Here is a 24,187-nt window from a genome sequence, read left to right on the forward strand (position 1 = left end):
AAAGTACAGTACCTACTGCATGTGTCAAAGAGCACTGTTTCTGCCCGGTTTCAAACCGACAACCTTTCGCGTGTAAAGCTAATGTGATAACCACTACAGTAAAGAAACTGCTGGTACATTTAGCTGCAAGGAGTAAACCGAATTTTAAAGATATTCATGGCACGCGTTGGAATTTCCAAAATAAGGTATTTATGAAAATAACTATTCTCTGTTAAAAGTACAGTGCCTACTGCACATGTCAAAGAGCACTGTTTCCGCCAGGTTTCAAACAGAGGACCTTTCGCGTGTTAAGCGAACGTGATAACCACTACACTACAGAAACTGCTGCTACAGTTTGCTACAAGGAGTAAACCGAATTTTACTGATATTCATGGCACGTGTTCAAATTTCCAAAATTAGGTATTTATGAAAATAACTATTCTCTGTTTAAAGTAAAGTACCTACTGCACGTGTTAAAGAGAACTGTTTCCGCCCGGTTTCGATCCAAGGACCTTTTGCGTGTTAAGCGAACTTGATAACCACTACACTACAGAAACTGCTGCTACATTTAGCTACAAGGAGTAAACCGAATTTTACTGATATTCATGGCACGTATTCGAATTTCCAAAATAAGGCATTAATGAAATTCTCTGTTACCGCTATAGTACTTCTTGAATGTGTCAATGAGCGTTGTTTCCGCCCGGTTTCGAAACAGGGACCTTTCGCGTGTGAAGCAAACCTGATAACCACTACACTACAGAAACTGCTGCTACAATTATCTGCAATGAGTAAACCGAATTTTACAGATATTCATGGCACGTATTCGAATTTCCAAAATACAGAATTTATGAAAATAACTATTCTCTGTTAAAAGTACAGTACCTACTGCACGTGACAAAGAGCACTGTTTCCGCCCAGTTTCGATCCGAGGACCTTTTGCGTGTTAAGCAAACGTGTTAACCACTACACTACAGAAACTGCTTCTACAATTAGCTGCAAGGAGTAAACCGAATTTTACCGATATTCATGGCACGTATTCGAATTTCCAAAATTAGGTATTTATGAAAATAACTATTCTCTGTTAAAAGTACAGTACCTACTGCACGTGACAAAGAGCACTGTTTCCGCCCAGTTTCGAACCGAGGACCTTTCGCGTGTTAAGCGAACGTGATAACCACTACACTACAGAAACTGCTGCTACATTTTGCCACAAGGAGTAAACCGAATTTTACAGATATTCATGGCACGTATTCAAATTTCCAAAATAAGGCATTAATGAAATTCTCTGTTACCGCTATAGCACTTCTTGAATGTGTCAATGAGCATTGTTTCCGACCTGTTTCGAACCAGGGACCTTTCGCATGTGAATCAAACATGATAACCACTACACTACAGAAACTGCTGCTACAATTAACTGCACGGAGTAAACCGAATTTTACAGATATTCATGGCACGTATTCGAATTTCCAAAATACAGAATTTATGAAAATAACTTTTCTCTGTTAAAAGTACAGTACCTACTGCACGTGTCAAATAGCACTGTTTCCACCAGGTTTCGAACCGACGACCTTTTGCGTGTAAAGCGAACGTGATAACCACTACACTACAGAAACTGCTGCTTGATTTTTCTGCAAGGAGTAAACAGAATTTTACAGATATTCATGGCACGTATTCGAATTTCCAAAGTAAGGCATCAATGAAATTCTCTGTTACCGCTATAGTACTTCTTGAATTTTCAATGAACGAACCAGGGACCTTTCGCGTGTGATGCAAACGTGATAACCACTACACTACAGAAACTGCTGCTACAATTATCTTGCAAGGAGTAAACCGAATTTTACAGATATTCATGGCACATGTTCAAATTTCCAAAATTAGGTATTTATGAAAATAACTATTCTCTGTTAAAAGTAAAGTACCCACTGCACGTGTCAAAGAGCACTATTTCCGCCTGGTTTCGATCCGAGGACCTTTTGCATGTTAAGCAAACGTGATAACCACTACACTACAGAAACTGCTTCTACAATTAGCTACAAGGAGTAAACCGAATTTTACCGATATTCATGGCACGTATTCGAATTTCCAAAGTAAGGCATCAATGAAATTCTCTGTTACCGCTATAGTACTTCTTGAATTTTCAATGAACGAACCAGGGACCTTTCGCGTGTGATGCAAACGTGATAACCACTACACTACAGAAACTGCTGCTACAATTATCTTGCAAGGAGTAAACCGAATTTTACAGATATTCATGGCACATGTTCAAATTTCCAAAATTAGGTATTTATGAAATTAACTATTCTCTGTTAAAAGTAAAGTACCCACTGCAAGTGTCAAAGAGCACTATTTCCGCCTGGTTTCGATCCGAGGACCTTTTGCATGTTAAGCAAACGTGATAACCACTACACTACAGAAACTGCTTCTACAATTAGCTGCAAGGAGTAAACCGAATTTTACCGATATTCATGGCACGCATTCAAATTTCCAAAATAAGGCATTAACGGATTTCTCTGTTACCACAATGATACTTCTTGAATGTGTCAATGAGCGTTGTTTCCGCCCGGTTTCGAACCAAGGACTTTTCGGATGTGAAGCAAACGTGATAACAACTACACTACAGAAACTGATGCTACATTTAGCTACAAGGAGTAATCCGAATTTTACAGATATTCATGGCACGTATTCAAATTTCCAAATACAGAATTTATGAAAATAACTATTTTCTGTTAAAAGTACAGTACCTTATTGGACGTGTCAAAGAGCATTGTTTCCACCCGGTTTCGAACCGAGGACCTTTCGCGTGTTAAGCAAACGTGATAACCACTACACTACAGAAACTGTTGCTTGATTTGTCTTTAAGGAGTAAACCGATTTTTACAGATATTCATGGCACGTATTCGAATTTCCAAAATACAGAATTTATGAAAATAACTTTTCTCTGTTAAAAGTACAGTACCTACTGCACGTGTCAAATAGCACTGTTTCCACCAGGTTTCGAACCGACGACCTTTTGCGTGTAAAGCGAACGTGATAACCACTACACTACAGAAACTGCTGCTTGATTTTTCTGCAAGGAGTAAACAGAATTTTACAGATATTCATGGCACGTATTCGAATTTCCAAAGTAAGGCATCAATGAAATTCTCTGTTACCGCTATAGTACTTCTTGAATTTTCAATGAACGAACCAGGGACCTTTCGCGTGTGATGCAAACGTGATAACCACTACACTACAGAAACTGCTGCTACAATTATCTTGCAAGGAGTAAACCGAATTTTACAGATATTCATGGCACATGTTCAAATTTCCAAAATTAGGTATTTATGAAAATAACTATTCTCTGTTAAAAGTAAAGTACCCACTGCACGTGTCAAAGAGCACTATTTCCGCCTGGTTTCGATCCGAGGACCTTTTGCATGTTAAGCAAACGTGATAACCACTACACTACAGAAACTGCTTCTACAATTAGCTACAAGGAGTAAACCGAATTTTACCGATATTCATGGCACGTATTCGAATTTCCAAAGTAAGGCATCAATGAAATTCTCTGTTACCGCTATAGTACTTCTTGAATTTTCAATGAACGAACCAGGGACCTTTCGCGTGTGATGCAAACGTGATAACCACTACACTACAGAAACTGCTGCTACAATTATCTTGCAAGGAGTAAACCGAATTTTACAGATATTCATGGCACATGTTCAAATTTCCAAAATTAGGTATTTATGAAATTAACTATTCTCTGTTAAAAGTAAAGTACCCACTGCACGTGTCAAAGAGCACTATTTCCGCCTGGTTTCGATCCGAGGACCTTTTGCATGTTAAGCAAACGTGATAACCACTACACTACAGAAACTGCTTCTACAATTAGCTGCAAGGAGTAAACCGAATTTTACCGATATTCATGGCACGCATTCAAATTTCCAAAATAAGGCATTAACGGATTTCTCTGTTACCACAATGATACTTCTTGAATGTGTCAATGAGCGTTGTTTCCGCCCGGTTTCGAACCAAGGACTTTTCGGATGTGAAGCAAACGTGATAACAACTACACTACAGAAACTGATGCTACATTTAGCTACAAGGAGTAATCCGAATTTTACAGATATTCATGGCACGTATTCAAATTTCCAAATACAGAATTTATGAAAATAACTATTTTCTGTTAAAAGTACAGTACCTTATTGGACGTGTCAAAGAGCATTGTTTCCACCCGGTTTCGAACCGAGGACCTTTCGCGTGTTAAGCAAACGTGATAACCACTACACTACAGAAACTGTTGCTTGATTTGTCTTTAAGGAGTAAACCGATTTTTACAGATATTCATGGCACGTATTCGAATTTCCAAAATACAGAATTTATGAAAATAACTTTTCTCTGTTAAAAGTACAGTACCTACTGCACGTGTCAAATAGCACTGTTTCCACCAGGTTTCGAACCGACGACCTTTTGCGTGTAAAGCGAACGTGATAACCACTACACTACAGAAACTGCTGCTTGATTTTTCTGCAAGGAGTAAACAGAATTTTACAGATATTCATGGCACGTATTCGAATTTCCAAAGTAAGGCATCAATGAAATTCTCTGTTACCGCTATAGTACTTCTTGAATTTTCAATGAACGAACCAGGGACCTTTCGCGTGTGATGCAAACGTGATAACCACTACACTACAGAAACTGCTGCTACAATTATCTTGCAAGGAGTAAACCGAATTTTACAGATATTCATGGCACATGTTCAAATTTCCAAAATTAGGTATTTATGAAAATAACTATTCTCTGTTAAAAGTAAAGTACCCACTGCACGTGTCAAAGAGCACTATTTCCGCCTGGTTTCGATCCGAGGACCTTTTGCATGTTAAGCAAACGTGATAACCACTACACTACAGAAACTGCTTCTACAATTAGCTACAAGGAGTAAACCGAATTTTACCGATATTCATGGCACGTATTCGAATTTCCAAAGTAAGGCATCAATGAAATTCTCTGTTACCGCTATAGTACTTCTTGAATTTTCAATGAACGAACCAGGGACCTTTCGCGTGTGATGCAAACGTGATAACCACTACACTACAGAAACTGCTGCTACAATTATCTTGCAAGGAGTAAACCGAATTTTACAGATATTCATGGCACATGTTCAAATTTCCAAAATTAGGTATTTATGAAATTAACTATTCTCTGTTAAAAGTAAAGTACCCACTGCACGTGTCAAAGAGCACTATTTCCGCCTGGTTTCGATCCGAGGACCTTTTGCATGTTAAGCAAACGTGATAACCACTACACTACAGAAACTGCTTCTACAATTAGCTGCAAGGAGTAAACCGAATTTTACCGATATTCATGGCACGCATTCAAATTTCCAAAATAAGGCATTAACGGATTTCTCTGTTACCACAATGATACTTCTTGAATGTGTCAATGAGCGTTGTTTCCGCCCGGTTTCGAACCAAGGACTTTTCGGATGTGAAGCAAACGTGATAACAACTACACTACAGAAACTGATGCTACATTTAGCTACAAGGAGTAATCCGAATTTTACAGATATTCATGGCACGTATTCAAATTTCCAAATACAGAATTTATGAAAATAACTATTTTCTGTTAAAAGTACAGTACCTTATTGGACGTGTCAAAGAGCATTGTTTCCACCCGGTTTCGAACCGAGGACCTTTCGCGTGTTAAGCAAACGTGATAACCACTACACTACAGAAACTGTTGCTTGATTTGTCTTTAAGGAGTAAACCGATTTTTACAGATATTCATGGCACGTATTCGAATTTCCAAAATAAGGCATTAATGAAATTCTCTTTTACCGCTATAGTAGTTCTTGAATGTGTCAATGAGCGGTTTTTCCGCCCGGTTTCGAACCAGGGACCTTTCGCGTGTGAAGCAAATGTGAGAACCACTACACTACAGAAACTGCTGCTACAATTATCTTGCAAGGATTAAACCGAATTTTACTGATATAAATGGCACGTGTTCAAATTTCCAAAATTAGGTATTTATGAAAATAACTATTCTCTGTTAAAAGTAAAGTACCTACTGCACGTGTTAAAGAGCACTGTTTCCGCCCGGTTTCGATCCGAGGACCTTTCGCGTGTTAAGCAAAAGTGATAACCACTACACTACAGAAACTGCTTCTACAATTAGCTGCAAGGAGTAAACCGAATTTTACAGATATTCATGGCACGTATTCAAATTTCCAAAATACAGAATTTATGAAAATAACTATTCTCTGTTAAAAGTATAGTGCCTACTGCACGTGTCAAAGAGCACTGTTTCCACCCGGTTTTGAACCGAGGACCTTTCGCGTGTTAAGCAAACGCGATAACCACTACACTACAGAAACTGCTGCTTGATTTTTCTGCAAGGAGTAAACTGAATTTTACAGATATTCATGGCACGTATTCGAATTTCCAAAATAAGGTATTAATGAAATTCTCTGTAAGCGCTATAGTACTTCTTGAATGTGTCCATGAGCGTTGTTTCCGCCTGTTTTCGAATCAGGGACCTTTCGCGTGTGAAGCAAATGTGATAACCACTACAGTACAGAAACTGCTGCTACAATTTTTGCAAGGAGTAAACCGAATTTTACTGATATACATGGCACGTGTTCAAATTTCCAAAATTAGGTATTTATGAAAAAAACTATTCTCTGTTAAAAGTAAAGTACCTACCGCAAGTGTTAAAGAGCACTGTTTCCACCCGGTTTCGATCCGAGGACCTTTTGCGTGTTAAGCAAACGTGATAACCACTACACTACAGAAACTGCTTCTACAATTAGCTGCAAGGAGTAAACCGAATTTTACCGATATTCATGGCACGTATTCGAATTTCCAAAATAAGGCATTAACGAATTTCTCTGTTACCACTATGGTACTTCTTGAATGTGTCATTGAGCGTTGTTTCCGACCGGTTTCGAATCAAGAACTTTTCGCATGTGAAGCAAACGTAATAACCACTACACTACAGAAACTGCTGCTACATTTATATACAGGGAGAAAAACTGATTTTTACAGATATTCATGGCACGTATTCGAATTTCCAAAATACAGAATTTATGAAAATAACTATTCTCTGTTAAAAGTACAGTACCTACTGCACGTGTCAAAGAGCACTATTTCCACCCGGTTTTGATTCGAGGACCTTTCGCGTGTTAAGCGAATCTGATAACCACTACACTACAGAAACTGCTGCTACAATTAGCTGCAAGGAGTAAACCGAATTTTACCGATATTCATGGCACGTATTCGAATTTCCAAAAAACAGAATTTATGAAAATAACTATTCTCTGTTAAAAGTACAGTACCTACTGCACGTGACAAAGAGCACTGTTTCCGCCCGGTTTTGAACCGAGGACCTTTCGCGTGTTAAGCGAACGTGATAACCACTACACTACATAAACTGTTGCTACATTTTAATTCAAGGAGTAAACCGAATTTTACAGATATTCATGGCGCGTCTTCGAATTTCCAAAATAAGGCATTAACGAATTTCTCTGTTACCACTATGATACTGATTGAATGTGTCATTCAGCAGCAGTTTCTGTAGTGTAGTGGTTATCTAAATGTAGCAGCAGTTTCTGTAGTGTAGTGGTTATCACGTTCGCTTAACACGCGAAAAGTCCTCGGTTCGAAACCGGTCAGAAACAGTGCTCTTTGACACGTGCAGCAGGCACTATACTTTTAACAGAGAATAGTTATTTTCATAAATTCTGTATTTTGGAAATTCGAATACGTGCCATGAATATCTGTAAAATTCGGTTTACTCCTTGCAGAAAAATCAAGCAGCAGTTTCTGTAGTGTAGTGGTTTTCACGTTCGCTTTACACGCGAAAGGTCTTCTGTTTGAAACCGTGTGGAAACAGTGCTATTTGACACATGCAGTAGGTACTGTACTTTTAACAGAGAATAGTTATTTTCATAAATGCCTAATTTTGGAAATTTGAACGCGTGCCATGAATATCTGTAAAATTCGGTTTACTCCTTGCAAGATAATTGTAGCAGCAGTTTCTGTAGTGTAGTGGTTATCACTTTTGCTTCACACGCGAAAGGTCCCTGGTTCGAAACCGGGCGGAAACCACGCTCATTGACACATTCAAGAAGTACTATAGCGGTAACAGAAAATTTCATTAATGCCTTATTTTGGAAATTCGAACACGTGCCATGAATATCTGTAAAATTCGGTTTACTCCTTGTAGCAAAATGTAGCAGCAGTTTCTGAAGTGTAGTGGTTATCACGTTTGCTTAACACGCGAAAGGTCCTCGGTTCGAAACCGGGTGGAAACAGTGCTCTTTGACACGTCCAGTAAGGTACTGTACTTTTAACAGAGAAAAGTTATTTTCGTAAATTCTGTATTTTGGAAATTCGAATACGTGCCATGAATATCAGTAAAATTCGGTTTCCTCCTCGTAGATAAATGAAGCAGCAGTTTCTGTAGTGTAGTGGTTATCACGTTCGCTTAACATGCGAAAAGTCCTCGGTTCGAAATCGGGCGGAAACAGTGCTCTTTGACACGTGCAGTAGGCACTATACTTTTAACAGAGAATAGTTATTTTCATAAATGCCTAATTTTGGAAATTTGAACGCATGCCATGAATATCTGTAAAATTCGGTTTACTCCTTGCAGATAATTGTAGCAGCAGTTTCTGTAGTGTAGCGGTTATCACGTTTGCTTCACACGTGAAAAGTCCCTGGTTCGAAACCGGGCGGAAACAACGCTCATTGACACATTCAAGAAGTACTATAGCAGTAACAGAGAATTTCATTAGTGCCTTATTTTGGAAATTCGAATACCTGCCATGAATATCTTTAAAATTCGGTTTACTCCTTGTAGCAAAATGTAGCAGCAGTTTCTGTAGTGTAGTGGTTATCACATTTGCTTAACACGTGAAAGGTCCTCGGTTCGAAACCGGGTGGAAACAGTGGTCTTTGACACGTCCAGTAAGGTACTGTACTTTTAACAGAGAAAAGTTATTTTCATAAATTCTGTATTTTGGAAATTCGAATACGTGCCATGAATATCAGTAAAATTCGGTTTACTCCTTGTAGCTAAATGTAGCACCAGTTTCTGTAGTGTAGTGGTTATCATGTTTGCTTCACATGCGAAAAGTCTTTGGTTCGAAACCGGGCGGAAACAACGCTCATTGACACATTCAAGAAGTACTATAGCGGTAACAGAGAATTTCATTAATGCCTTATTTTGGAAATTCGAATACGTGCCATGAATATCTGTAAAATTCGGTTTACTCCTTGCAGAAAAATCAAGCAGCAGTTTCTGTAGTGTAGTGGTTATCATGTTCGCTTTACATGCGAAAGGTCCTCGGTTCGAAACCGGGTGGAAACAGTGCTATTTGACACGTGCAGTAGGTACTGTACTTTTAACAGAGAATAGTTATTTTCATAAATGCCTAATTTTGGAAATTTGAACGCATGCCATGAATATCTGTAAAATTCGGTTTACTCCTTGCAGATAATTGTAGCAGCAGTTTCTGTAGCGTAGTGGTTATCACGTTTGCTTCACACGTGAAAAGTCCCTGGTTCAAAACCGGGTGGAAACAACGCTCATTGATACATTCAAGAAGTACTATAGCAGTAACAGAGAATTTCATTAGTGCCTTATTTTGGAAATTCGAATACCTGCCATGAATATCTTTAAAATTCGGTTTACTCCTTGCAGCTAATTGTACCAGCAGTTTCTGTACTGTAGTGGTTATCACATTCGCTTTACACGCGAAAGGTCCTCGGATTGAAACCGGGCAGAAACAGTGCTCTTTGACACATGCAGTAGGTACTGTACTTTAAACAGAGAATAATTATTTTCATAAATGCCTTATTTTGGAAATTCGAATACGTGCCATGAATATCTGTAAAATTTGGTTTACTCCTTGCAGATAATCGAAGCAGCAGTTTCTGTAGTGTAGTGATTATCACGTTTGCTTCACACACGAAAGGTCCCTGGTTCGACACCGGGTGGAAACAATGCTCATTGACACATTCAAGAAGTACCATAGTGGTAACAGAGAATTTCATTAATGCCATATTTTGGAAATTCGAATACGTGCCATGAATATCTGTAAAATTCGTTTTACTCCTTGCAGCTAATTGTAGCAGCAGTTTCTGTAGTGTAGTGGTTATCACATTCTCTTTACACGCGAAAGGTCCTCGGTTTGAAACCGGGCGAAAACAGTGCTCTTTGACACATGCAGTAGGTACTGTACTTTTAACAGAGAAGAGTTATTTTCATAAATGCCTTATTTTGGAAATTCGAATACGTGCCATGAATATCTGTAAAATTCGGTTTACTTCTTGCAGAAAAATCAAACAGCAGTTTCTGTAGTGTAGTGGTTATCACGTTTGCTTCACACGCGAAAAGTCCCTGGTTCGAAACCGGGCGGAAACAACGCTCATTGACACATTCAAGAAGTGTCATAGTGGTAACAGAGAAATTCATTAATGCCTTATTTTGGAAATTCGAATACGTGCCATGAATATCGGTAAAATTCGGTTTACTCCTTGCAGAAAGATCGAGCAGCGGTTTCTGTAGTGTAGTGGTTATCACGTTCGCTTTACACGCGAAAGGTCTTCGTTTCGAAACCGGGCGGAAACAGTGCTCATTGACATGTGCAGTAGGTACTGTACTTTTAACAGAGAATAGTTATTTTCATAAATTCTGTATTTTGGAAATTCGAATACGTGCCATGAATATCTGTAAAATTCGGTTTACTCCTTGTAGCTAAATGTAGCAGCAGTTTCTGTAGTGTAGTGGTTATCACGTTTGCTTTACACGCGAAAATGTCCTCGGTTCGAAACCGGGCGGGGACAACGCTCATTGACACATTCAAGAAGTATCATAGTGGTAACAGAGAAATTCATTAATGCCTTATTTTGGAAATTCGAATACGTGCCATGAATATCGGTAAAATTCGGTTTACCACTTGCAGAAAGATCGAGCAGCGGTTTCTGTAGTGTAGTGTTTATCACGTTCGCTTTACACGCGAAAGGTCCTCGGTTTGAAACCGGGCGGAAACAGTGCTCTTTGACACGTGTTGATGATCAGTTACTTGAGAAAGAGACCAAGTCAGGACGCTGGACCGGGTGGATTCAATTATAGTAAGGCATTTTATTATGAGACAAAGATATTTGGCAAAGCGTGCACGGACTCCTTCGTTTAGCTCATAGGGAACTAGCGGAAGAGAGCGCCGAAACATGGTGTGCATCCAATTTATACAATGAAATAACAGTGTGTTGACGTAGGTTGAGTCTTGTAGGTCCGCTCTCCTGACTGGTCGATGAGTGGAGGGACGGTCCATTCTCCAGGTGGTGTCGACTTCCCATTGGCCCTGGGCAGTGTCCTTTGTCCTCGGAGTCCAACACCCCTAAGTGTGTTTTTCTGCTAATTCGTGTCTGGTTGGTTACGATATTCATGGAATGTTGTTTTTTACACCAGTGGTCAGTTCGTGTGGCTAGGGCGCTTTCATGTCTTGACATTTTTGTGTGAGTGCTTAAGTCAGCCATCTGTCTCTGGGTGTGGTCGTGATTGGTATCAGTTGGTTGCTCAATATGTCTCTGGAATTTTGTTGTGCGCTGTTGTGAAGCATGTTGTGCAAATGCCCTCCTTATATATCATTAGGTAAAACGTTAGATTATCTTTATTACAAATCCCCCTCTTCACGTCTGCAAGACGTGACAAAGAAAAAGGGGAACAGGCTTGCTCGGCGGTAGGTACTTGTCGTCTCATTGATCTGAACTTTCACTCGGTCCGTAGCTCACCATCTGCTCCGTTATCATCTCTCTAAAGTTCTGGTTATTAAACCTCTTGCACACGGGACCAAACAACAACCACACAACCCAAACACACTCATACAGGTTAAAGCAGCCCATAATACAGTTCTTGCAACACTTTTCCATTTCCCAAACATGAGCTGTGTTATCAGAAATGTACGTACAGCAATGAACCTAATCATTCTACCTCCACCATCCTCTTTGCCCGTAACATATCGAGAGTCAGTCTATTTTACCAGGTCATGAGGGAGGTGGCGGATAATTGGTCAGAGAACCTCTTTACTGCATCCCCTGTTTCATTCATGAATCTCTGTTGATTAAATGATGTCATTAATTCAATCCACATTATTATTTATTGTCAACTACCAACATAATGTAGTGTTAAAGCCTTCACATATTTGATTCATAACTTTGTATTCATCTGGAACCTCCCTGAGGATGCCAATAGCATCCATCTAGACAAAGCTACTCCCATCCTTATCAAAACTCCTCCTGTACCTACTTTAGCCTCCTATAACTGGTCTCTTATCACTAATTCAAACTGGTTGGACCAATAACCCCAGGGCGCAAGTTCCTAACCACCCTTTGTGGTAATTCTTGTCGTATGCGTCCTTTGCTGGTACTAGCCCACCCTTCATCAGCCATAGGTGCTATGAGGTTACACATTTTCTCCTGTGCTTTCAAACCTAAGTCAGTCACATTAACGATTACCTTTCCAGCCGTTAAAATCATCTCAATTCTCGGTGCCATTCTTGTATCTATAACACTGGTGCTCATCAGGAATCCAGGTGAACCGAGGTGGGTTGGCTGAGTACTTCAATCTGGCCAACCCCAATTCCTGTACAGTTGTCTGCTTCCCCAAGGAATTGTTTAATGCTCACCTAAAATTCTACATCTTGATCTTCTTTGATTCCTTATTCTGTAAGTCACTCATCAGTGTATTATATAGTTTATCTTCTACTTCTTCTCAATGACAACGGTTTCGTATGATTAGTACCCGAAGGTGTTGGATCTGAATGTATCAGAAAGATTAGATTATGATGCAGCTCAGATCCTCTACTCCTCCCAAAAACCGCCAACCCTCTCCTGCCCTTAGTCGATCTGCTAGGTACCACCCCATACTCACACCTCTAGGAGCACACACAGTGATGAACGGTCGGGATAGGAAATCTTCGTTAAGGAGGTAACCCCCGGACCTTATTGGTTCTCGGTTCTTCTCCTAACTCTGTGTGTGATCATCAGTGCTCATATGTGTACATACCTTCTTGCAGTGGGTAACGTGGACCCATGTGACTCTCTCAGCTTTCCTACTGGCAAAGGCAATGGTTTAATAGCACCTGGTATGGGCCTTCCCAACGGGACTGCTTCCAGTTTTTTCTCCTCAGGGACTGGATCCACACCCAGTCTCCTAGTTGGATTGAGTGAATCACCTTCTCCTGCAATTCACCTGTTGGACACAAAATCTTGGACATACGGGTTTGGTTAACAGTCTTCTCATGTGCTCTGCTAGTATATCTTTAACTTATATGTCTACCTGTTCTGGTATTTCTATTCTCCCTAACTCTGGCATTCTATAGGCTCTACCTGATTAGCTAAACTGTCATCCATCATTTAAAGAGATGGCTCTTAGTAAACCAACTCTAGGGATAATATCTTGACTTAATATTCTAGCTACCATAATCATGTCCACCAAGTAAGTTGTGAATGCTTCTACCCATTTGCTATACTTATCTGTTATTGTTAAACACCCCTTCTTCCCCTCAATTCAGAATAGTTCAATAAGTCCATTTCCAAATGTTGGAATGGACATTCTACAAAAATTATCCTTCTATCTTCTATTCTTATGTCTTTTCTGTCTCTCCCAGTGTTATTTCTGTCCTCACCTGTTTATAATTTAACTATGCTGGTCTCCACTCACTAACCGTTATCTAATTATTCTGTGTCACTTTTATCTTCTCTTCCTTGCTTATGCTCTCCTCCTACTTCCAACCCATCAAGGTCTCAGCAGTGCAGGGGAGTACTAAATGTCTCATTGTCTTATTCCATAGCTACTTAAATTTATCTCGATACCCTCAATGATCCTGGATTACCTACAGATGTCATATATTCCTGTCCTGTTGACATAAGTCTACCATTTAAAACTTATTTAACAACAAAATATAATATTACTATTATATTAATTCCAGTCTTGTTGTGTTAAATCTCTTCCACTAAATACAACCACAGCTGACTTCCTAAGGGAAAATAAACTTATCTAGATAATGTAAAAAGTACTCCTACTTATCAAACGATATTCACGTAACATAATCAGATCAAAATGACTAATCGGAACTACTACCCAGAGAAAAATTATTGTGCCCTTTTTGTCATTTTGTCTTCTCATTGGTTCAAATGATCAATTGTGTCTAAGAACTTTAACTCCATCATAATTATCAGTTCTCCAAATTTCCTTAAAGTCAGTATCCCAAATGACCTTAAATTCACCATCCAAATGGCTTTTCATTGCGGCTGATCAGACCACAAAAGGAAAAGTCATCAGTGGGGTCAAAAAGTCATTCCCCCTTTTCAGAACTGTTTTTTTTTTCTTACTACATTAGACAAATGAAAGCTAATAACCTTATCTACATTCTGTATCTCAAGTTCCCAGAACATTCCCTATCAAAAGAATTCCACGTGTTTAATTAAAACTCAGAAAACAAAACTCCAAAATGCCATGTGTGTATACCCCTTTAAGATATCCTGTCCCTAGGTATTTTTCCCAAAGATAGTTAAGAGCTCCTTTTTCCATAAAATAACCACTTGGTCAGCATTTCCTCATACTACACCGATTCAGAAACCCAAAAGTTAACTACAAACAAAACCTAAAAATACTTTATAATTCCATTATACTCCCCCCAATCATTAGTTTTAAACTTAATTGAACATGCGCTACCCTTGGATACAATACTGTACTTCAATCTATGAAACCCCATATTTTAACGTACTATTTGACTAATTTGACCCAAGATTGCTTAAAACCTTAAAACCCTTTCAGTTTGTCTGCAAACCAGCCCATTTCTGTTTGTTAGGAATACCCTGCCATTATACACAACTGTGTTTAATGTGCACCATCCCTGTAAATATAAAATTAACTCCACCTGTAATTCACTTTAATGACTTGATATATTTCCATGCAATGTTCAATTCACTGGTGTTACTAAACAATCAATACCACGAATCAATAACCAGCTTCACATCACCAAATGTTTCCTTCCAGCCAAACATAGCCCAAGCATAGCTTCAGCGCACACAACCAATTATTTTCTCATCTTTTGTTTTACCCGTAAGCAAAAATATAACCCACTACTCAACCAACCTTACCTCTATAGTAAGATTAAAACCAAACTTCACAACTTCCTCTTCCCTTTCAGCTTCACATTTATGAAATATCCAAACTTTAAAAATAACTTGTAAAACGCCATACTTATAAAAATAACTTAATTCAACTCTTTCTCTGTATGTCAGATCCAGCAACAGACAACGTATTATATCAAAATTCCCTCGCTATTATTTTCTAATTAGTTAGCCTTTCAATTTAAACTGATCAAGCTATCAAAACATTACATTTATATCTTAAACAAACGCTAGCAACCGTATCTCTCCAGGCAAAACATATCTTCTTACATTTTAGTCACATGGTGCATGGGCTGGGATCCGAACCCGGGCCTCCCGCGTGGCAGGCGAGATTTCTACCACTGAACCACCAATGCTCTGCTTAGAGCTGCAATTTCGGTGGTTATGTCCAACTCCGTCACAATGTTTACATGGTGTATTACATGTTTCTGGCGAGATGTCCCGTCCTATCGCAGTTAAAACACCGCTTCACTCCGTCTTTGTCAGCGTATCTCCCTGTTTTTCCCTTTCTGTCTACGGAGTCTCCGCTCCTCCCCGCTATTTCACCTAGGTTTGTTATCAGGTACTCTGTTGCCCCGACAGTCACTGTTAGTTGCTCTCTCTCAACCGATTAACTCTTTTTGCAGTTTCGACCTATTTTATTGCAGTGTTTACACAGAACCTCACATTCTCTAGCAAAATGACCCGGTTTGTTACAGTTAAAGCATCCATCTCCCCCTTTCTTTTGTCTATTCCTATCCGGACTTTGGTTATAAGGTAAACGAGTCTACTGGGGGCTCTGGGTGGTGTAACACACTCTCGACCCCACGTTCTCATCATTATATCTCCCTTTGTTTCTATCCACTCTTTTAATAAAGTGGCTACATCCTGTCTTCCTCCCTGTATCTCTTCCTCTCTACCTCCCTCGGCTCCCTGAGGACCAGCATATCGGGGAGGGGGTAACGTTACAGGCGGCACTTGATATTGTTGCCTCCGTCCCACTACCACCACCTCGCTATCTGGGTTCTCCCGCCACCCCTGGTCAGCCAGGGAGGGGTATAATATGGGTTTAGATGTTGTCTCTGTGTGAGCCGTGGGAGTCCTCTCTGTCTTTCCCTGTTCCTCCTCCCACCACCCCTGGTGAGCCAGGGAGGGGTATAATATGGGTTTAGATGTTGTCTCTGTGTGAGCCGTGGGAGTCCTCTCTGTCTTTCCCTGTTCCTCCTCCCACCACCCCTGGTCAGCCAGGGAGGGGTATAATATGGGTTTAGATGTTGTCTCTGTGTGAGCCGTGGGAGTCCTCTCTGTCTTTCCCTGTTCCTCCTCCCACCACCCCTGGTCAGCCAGGGAGGGGTATAATATGGGTTTAGATGTTGTCTCTGTGTGAGCCGTGGGATTCCTCTCTGTCTTTCCCTGTTCCTCCTCCCACCACCCCTGGTGAGCCAGGGAGGGGTATAATATGGGTTTAGATGTTGTCTCTGTGTGAGCCGTGGGAGTCCTCTCTGTCTTTCCCTGTTCCTCCTCCCACCACCCCTGGTGAGCCAGGGAGGGGTATAATATGGGTTTAGATGTTGTCTCTGTGTGAGCCGTGGGAGTCCTCTCTGTCTTTCCCTGTTCCTCCTCCCACCACCCCTGGTCAGCCAGGGAGGGGTATAATATGGGTTTAGATGTTGTCTCTGTGTGAGCCGTGGGAGTCCTCTCTGTCTTTCCCTGTTCCTCCTCCCACCACCCCTGGTGAGCCAGGGAGGGGTATAATATGGGTTTAGATGTTGTCTCTGTGTGAGCCGTGGGAGTCCTCTCTGTCTTTCCCTGTTCCTCCTCCCACCACCCCTGGTCAGCCAGGGAGGGGTATAATATGGGTTTAGATGTTGTCTCTGTGTGAGCCGTGGGATTCCTCTCTGTCTTTCCCTGTTCCTCCTCCCGCCACCCCTGGTCAGCCAGGGAGGGGTATAATATGGGTTTAGATGTTGTCTCTGTGTGAGCCGTGGGAGTCCTCTCTGTCTATTCCTGTTCCTCCTCCCGCCACCCCTGGTCAGCCAGGGAGGGGTATAATATGGGTTTAGATGTTGTCTCTGTGTGAGCCGTGGGAGTCCTCTCTGTCTTTCCCTGTTCCTCCTCCCGCCACCCCTGGTCAGCCAGGGAGGGGTATAATATGGGTTTAGATGTTATCTCTGTGTGAGCCGTGGGAGTCCTCTCTGTCTTTTCCTGTTCCTCCTCCCGCCACCCCTGGTCAGCCAGGGAGGGGTATAATATGAGTTTAGATGTTGTCTCTGTGTGAGCCGTGGGAGTCCTCTCTGTCTTTCCCTGTTCCTCCTCCCACCACCCCTGGTCAGCCAGGGAGGGGTATAATATGGGTTTAGATGTTGTCTCTGTGTGAGCCGTGGGAGTCCTCTCTGTCTTTCCCTGTTCCTCCTCCCACCACCCCTGGTCAGCCAGGGAGGGGTATATTATGGGTTTAGATGTTGTCTCTGTGTGAGCCGTGGGATTCCTCTCTGTCTTTCCCTGTTCCTCCTCCCGCCACCCCTGGTCAGCCAGGGAGGGGTATAATATGGGTTTAGATGTTGTCTCTGTGTGAGCCGTGGGAGTCCTCTCTGTCTATTCCTGTTCCTCCTCCCGCCACCCCTGGTCAGCCAGGGAGGGGTATAATATGGGTTTAGATGTTGTCTCTGTGTGAGCCGTGGGAGTCCTCTCTGTCTTTCCCTGTTCCTCCTCCCGCCACCCCTGGTCAGCCAGGGAGGGGTATAATATGGGTTTAGATGTTGTCTCTGTGTGAGCCGTGGGAGTCCTCTCTGTCTTTCCCTGTTCCTCCTCCCACCACCCCTGGTCAGCCAGGGAGGGGTATAATATGGGTTTAGATGTTGTCTCTGTGTGAGCCGTGGGAGTCCTCTCTGTCTATTCCTGTTCCTCCTCCCACCACCCCTGGTCAGCCAGGGAGGGGTATAATATGGGTTTAGATGTTGTCTCTGTGTGAGCCGTGGGAGTCCTCTCTGTCTTTCCCTGTTCCTCCTCCCACCACCCCTGGTGAGCCAGGGAGGGGTATAATATGGGTTTAGATGTTGTCTCTGTGTGAGCCGTGGGAGTCCTCTCTGTCTATTCCTGTTCCTCCTCCCGCCACCCCTGGTCAGCCAGGGAGGGGTATAATATGGGTTTAGATGTTGTCTCTGTGTGAGCCGTGGGAGTCCTCTCTGTCTTTCCCTGTTCCTCCTCCCGCCACCCCTGGTCAGCCAGGGAGGGGTATAATATGGGTTTAGATGTTGTCTCTGTGTGAGCCGTGGGAGTCCTCTCTGTCTATTCCTGTTCCTCCTCCCGCCACCCCTGGTCAGCCAGGGAGGGGTATAATATGGGTTTAGATGTTGTCTCTGTGTGAGCCGTGGGAGTCCTCTCTGTCTTTCCCTGTTCCTCCTCCCGCCACCCCTGGTCAGCCAGGGAGGGGTATAATATGGGTTTAGATGTTATCTCTGTGTGAGCCGTGGGAGTCCTCTCTGTCTTTTCCTGTTCCTCCTCCCGCCACCCCTGGTCAGCCAGGGAGGGGTATAATATGGGTTTAGATGTTGTCTCTGTGTGAGCCGTGGGAGTCCTCTCTGTCTTTCCCTGTTCCTCCTCCCACCACCCCTGGTCAGCCAGGGAGGGGTATAATATGGGTTTAGATGTTGTCTCTGTGTGAGCCGTGGGAGTCCTCTCTGTCTATTCCTGTTCCTCCTCCCACCACCCCTGGTCAGCCAGGGAGGGGTATAATATGGGTTTAGATGTTGTCTCTGTGTGAGCCGTGGGAGTCCTCTCTGTCTTTCCCTGTTCCTCCTCCCACCACCCCTGGTGAGCCAGGGAGGGGTATAATATGGGTTTAGATGTTGTCTCTGTGTGAGCCGTGGGAGTCCTCTCTGTCTATTCCTGTTCCTCCTGCCGCCACCCCTGGTCAGCCAGGGAGGGGTATAATATGGGTTTAGATGTTGTCTCTGTGTGAGCCGTGGGAGTCCTCTCTGTCTTTCCCTGTTCCTCCTCCCGCCACCCCTGGTCAGCCAGGGAGGGGTATAATATGGGTTTAGATGTTATCTCTGTGTGAGCCGTGGGAGTCCTCTCTGTCTTTTCCTGTTCCTCCTCCCGCCACCCCTGGTCAGCCAGGGAGGGGTATAATATGGGTTTAGATGTTGTCTCTGTGTGAGCCGTGGGAGTCCTCTCTGTCTTTCCCTGTTCCTCCTCCCACCACCCCTGGTCAGCCAGGGAGGGGTATAATATGGGTTTAGATGTTGTCTCTGTGTGAGCCGTGGGAGTCCTCTCTGTCTATTCCTGTTCCTCCTCCCGCCACCCCTGGTCAGCCAGGGAGGGGTATAATATGGGTTTAGATGTTGTCTCTGTGTGAGCCGTGGGAGTCCTCTCTGTCTTTCCCTGTTCCTCCTGCCGCCACCCCTGGTCAGCCAGGGAGGGGTATAATATGGGTTTAGATGTTGTCTCTGTGTGAGCCGTGGGAGTCCTCTCTGTCTTTCCCTGTTCCTCCTCGTTACTTTGTTTTTTCCCCCCCATTTTCTTAAGCTTCTCTATCATTATCAGTCCTATTCTCTCCTTCTGTCTAGCTTTCTCCATTGCTTCCATAAATTTACCTTCTCCGGGTTCTCCCGCTTTCTTCCATTTCCCCTCTGCTTTCTGAATTTACCGCTTCATCGCTCCCAGTATTCTACCTGGCTCACCTTCTGTGGGAACTCCATCAGGAGACAATACCCATCCATCCTCTATCCATACAGAGTTTCTCTCCTCGTCTCTTCTATTCCTTCCCTCCATTGATTTCGAGCGTGGATTTTAGAGCCTGTAATACTCTCTCCGCTTCTTCACTGGTAGTCATATTTTAGTTTTACTGTATTATTTTAGTTTTTATTTCTAACCAATTTGATAAATAGTCCCTTATTTAAAGCACGTTAACTATTTATTTAAATCAACTTATTTCAACCTATTTAGTTAAACTCGGTTCTTATTTTAACCTAATTATATGGAACCAGAGTTATTCAATATAATTCAAATATCACTCCATAACATTTCAAACCAATTATTTAAACCCGTGTTTTACAGTGTCAAGCTTCAAACATCAACTAATTTGATTACTCTCCAGTCGAGGCAACAATATCTCTCATTTAAACCATATATTCTTCAGACCCAACCACTCTTGCCAATAGCCACAATTTTCGTCCTATCTAAAATATTCCACCCGTCTTTTATTGCTTTTTCATTAATAATTTCAAACAGTAAACTATTCCCTTTTATTCCACGCCTAAATTTATCATATTATTTTATTTCCAATCCTTTTATTATACCATCATTCTCTCATCTTTAAATCCTCAACTCAGCATTCTTGTTACTTCGCCTTATAACCTCACCTTCTTTCCCAAGAATTACTCTACCGAACCCAACCGCACCTGTATATGAACGAATCTTGCCGGTCATTCAGTATTCTTATCTAAAATTTCACAATCATTGTCGGGGTAATTCATCGAACCAAATCGTAATTGTATATGTACGAATCTTGCCGATAACAATTACTAAATCAATTATTCCCTATATAATCGAACCTAATCGTAACCTCCCTTACGAATCTCGCCGATACCAATTAACCCAATTATTCCCTATATAATCGAACCTAATCGTAACCTCCCTTACGAATCTCGCCGATACCAATTAACCCAATTATTCCCTATATAATCGAACCTAATCGTAACCTCCCTTACGAATCTCGCCGATAGATTTCAATATTCTCCTTGAACCTAACCGCACCCTGTATATTTTACGGATCTCGCCAAGTGCACAATACTCCAAGGTACCATTAATAACAACACATCTACCACAGGTTTGCATGTCACAATGGTGACTATCAAATTTCTTATCTACTCATAATAATTCATAATTTTGTTCACTTACATCGAACAGGTGCTTCACAAAATAAATTTGGTTAAAGCCAATATGCAGATCTTTAGTTATTATAACAATAGGTGTCTGCTTACCTGTTTTTAGTAGCCCGGACAATTTGTAAAGCAGACCGTTCCCCGAAAGCGAAGTCCAATTGGCTGATTAAATGCTCAGCGTAAACGTCCTATATACCAGACCGTCGGGGTTCACCATGTTAATGTCGCGACAGTTCGTTTCTGGTAATAGAACAAAATAGTCAGCACATAGTAACTTCTGATTTAGCTGTACTTTAATTAATGCAAACACGTGTGTGGTATATGTGTGTTTCGTATATATACGGTCTCGCTGTTATACCTCGCAGGGCAAAACAGAGAAGAGGACCACACCTCCTTTGTTCTCTCTTTTATACTGTGAGATATTTCCCGCTCAATGCTGGCCTGTCCGAGGGAGGAGGAGCGTGGTTTAAACTTGCTCCTCCTGTCGTCGGCGTGCAGGCTGATCCCAGCGTCGTGACGCACTTCCTGTTGCCGGTTGTAGTTCTTCTTGTCTTCAACCGTTGATTTACTCGTAGTTTATGTACTTAGCATAGCTTCCCCAGTATATTATAAAGGTTATGCATACAAATAGCCAGTTCTACCCTAACACACTCCTCCTTCCCCCATCCCTCAGATGGTTACCAAACCAAGCCTCTGGGCAGCCATTTTGTTGCTGTTTAAAAAACCCACACAACCCAGCAATCTGCAGTTCAAACAATAACAAATCTGTCATTACACCACTGTTTTGGTAATAAGATGATTATGGGGTTGGAGAAATGTAACTACAGACAGACCTATGGATGCAAGGACTGACCATCCATGATATCAACCTTATAGTTTTAATCATGTTGAGGCTATACAGTGTTGATTTACATTGTTTCTAAACATTGGAGTAAAAAAAGCTTATTTGGGGTTCTGATGGCGTATGACAGTTGAACTAAGCTCATGAGGCATGCGTTATATTCTTCAAGAATCAATGGCTATAAATAAATAATTAAAAAGTCCAAATATGGATGTAGCTATTGCAGATTTCCCCTTTAACACCAAACATCAGTTCAACAACTGCAGAGTTTGTGCCTCTGTATTTAAGACAGTACTTACTAGTGTTAATCAGGGCATGTTCATCGTTAGAACCATTGGATGCCTTAACATGCCTTTGGCAAACCGAGCCCAGATATCCAGATTCTTCCTCTTCTTCCTTCTTCGATGTGACAGTCATCTCCCCCCCTCCTCTTTCACTCCAAAAACTGCATCCTCCTCCTCCTTCACTCTGAACGTGTCTTCCTCTTCTTTTACTGTAACATCCTCCTCCTCCTTAACTCTGAACACATCTCCCTCTTCTTTCACTGTAACATCTTTCTCTTCTTCTTTCACGGTAACAGCCTCACCCTCTACTTGTTTTTGTATTGAAACAGCCTCCTCTTCCTCCTCCTCTTTGACGAGAGCTTCTTTCTCCGTCCAGCAGGCCTCCTCTTTAGCAGGAGGAGAGTAGCTTAGTGAGCGCATGGTCGGAGATGTTAGCTAGCTAGGCTAATGCTAACTCAACCAGCCCGCTAGCTGAATAATAACAACAACACCGTAAATATGAAATTAAATCTGATAACTAACTAGACCACAGAAGTGGGTTTAAAACACAGTTGCTAATATACACTAAAGCATCTAAAGAGCTTTATTGGTTCGGCTATTTTGTCTAGCAAGCTACCGAGGAGGCTGAATAACTGTTGCTACTGTTGAAAGAAGTGTTCCGTCCACTAGATTATACGTCACACTAACAGCATTACCTTAAATTCCCAGACCGCCATCTGCTGACTGGAGTGGGTAACGCAGTTGAGTAAAATGTTTATTTTATTTTCAGACAAGTTAATGGGTAGGAAGCATTAGTTTTTACTCACCAGTGTAACAACACAGTGTGGTTAAAGACTTAGTAACTGAGTTGTAGTCACGATCTGGTTCCCTATAAGTACAAAGAGTTATGTTTTTGCGTTATTACAAATGTATTAACTTATTTCGGGAAATCTTCTAAACTACCCACAATGCACTATTTCCCAACATCATATATATTATCAACTCTATGCTACCGAGTTTGTATGCCAGTGTAACGGTGTAATGAAGTTACATTTAAAAAAATGTATTTAACCTTTATTTAAACAGGCAAGCCAGCTAAGGACAAATTCTTATTTACAATGACGGCCAAACCCCTGCCAAACCCTAACCCAGACGATGCTGGGCCACTGTGCTTGCCCTATGGGACTCCCAATCACAGCCTGGTATGATATAGCCTAGTTTTGAACCAGGGTCTGTAGTGACACCTCTAGCACTGAGATGCAGTACCTTAAATTGCTGTTTGTGTGTTTACATTACAGTCAGTGATAAAGGATGTGATTCTGGGTAACCCAATGTGATTCTGGGTAACCCACAGGAGATTTTTGGAGAAATTGGAAATTGAGTGGTCCTGGGATAGAAATGTATAAAGTTGACATTACATCATAAAATCCACCTTTTACATCATAAATTAGCAATTTATGTTTTAGTAACTTCTGTTGTTGGTTTGGCCTCTCTTTATATGTTATTTGCTGAATCTCAGTTTTCCATGTGGGTTTTATGCTAAAGTTCCCTCTTTCAAGTTGGTAGCAAACTGGAAAATGCATCATCTATAGGAGTGTATTTATATCCTGATCATTCATCCTCACTGCATCTTCTATAGGAGTGCTATTTATATCCTGATCATTCATCCACACTGCATCTTCTATAGGAGTGCTATTTATATCCTGATCATTCATCCACACTGCATCTTCTATAGGAGTGCTATTTATATCCTGATCATTCATCCCCACTGCATCTTCTATGGGAGTGCTATTTATATCCTGATCATTCATCCACACTGCATCTTCTATAGGAGTGCTATTTATATCCTGATCATTCATCCACACTGCATCTTCTATAGGAGTGCTATTTATATCCTGATCATTCATCCTCACTGCATCTTCTATAGGAGTGCTATTTATATCCTGATCATTCATCCACACTGCATCTTCTATAGGAGTGCTATTTATATCCTGATCATTCATCCTCACTGCATCTTCTATAGGAGTGCTATTTATATCCTGATCATTCATCCTCACTGCA

At 41.6% G+C, this 24,187-nt stretch overlaps 6 non-coding genes across 6 annotated transcripts; 3 read left to right on the forward strand and 3 right to left on the reverse strand.

Annotated features, from left to right (window-relative positions):
• Positions 1-1,098: 1,098 nt before the first annotated feature.
• On the reverse strand, positions 1,099-1,171 carry trnav-aac (transfer RNA valine (anticodon AAC)). The gene has a single exon. It is a non-coding gene; the product is annotated as a tRNA-Val (tRNA).
• Positions 1,172-6,678: 5,507 nt separating this feature from the next.
• Positions 6,679-6,751, reverse strand: trnav-aac (transfer RNA valine (anticodon AAC)). Its single transcript has one exon. It is a non-coding gene; the product is annotated as a tRNA-Val (tRNA).
• Positions 6,752-9,254: 2,503 nt separating this feature from the next.
• Positions 9,255-9,327, forward strand: trnav-uac (transfer RNA valine (anticodon UAC)). Its single transcript has one exon. It is a non-coding gene; the product is annotated as a tRNA-Val (tRNA).
• A 1,190-nt stretch (positions 9,328-10,517) lies between these two features.
• On the forward strand, positions 10,518-10,590 carry trnav-uac (transfer RNA valine (anticodon UAC)). The gene has a single exon. It is a non-coding gene; the product is annotated as a tRNA-Val (tRNA).
• A 349-nt stretch (positions 10,591-10,939) lies between these two features.
• On the forward strand, positions 10,940-11,012 carry trnav-uac (transfer RNA valine (anticodon UAC)). Its single transcript has one exon. It is a non-coding gene; the product is annotated as a tRNA-Val (tRNA).
• Positions 11,013-15,443: 4,431 nt separating this feature from the next.
• On the reverse strand, positions 15,444-15,514 carry trnag-gcc (transfer RNA glycine (anticodon GCC)). Its single transcript has one exon. It is a non-coding gene; the product is annotated as a tRNA-Gly (tRNA).
• Between the last annotated feature and the right edge of the window lie 8,673 nt (positions 15,515-24,187).

The sequence above is a fragment of the Salmo trutta genome, unplaced genomic scaffold (assembly GCF_901001165.1).
Source record: "Salmo trutta unplaced genomic scaffold, fSalTru1.1, whole genome shotgun sequence".
NCBI lineage: Eukaryota > Metazoa > Chordata > Actinopteri > Salmoniformes > Salmonidae > Salmo > Salmo trutta.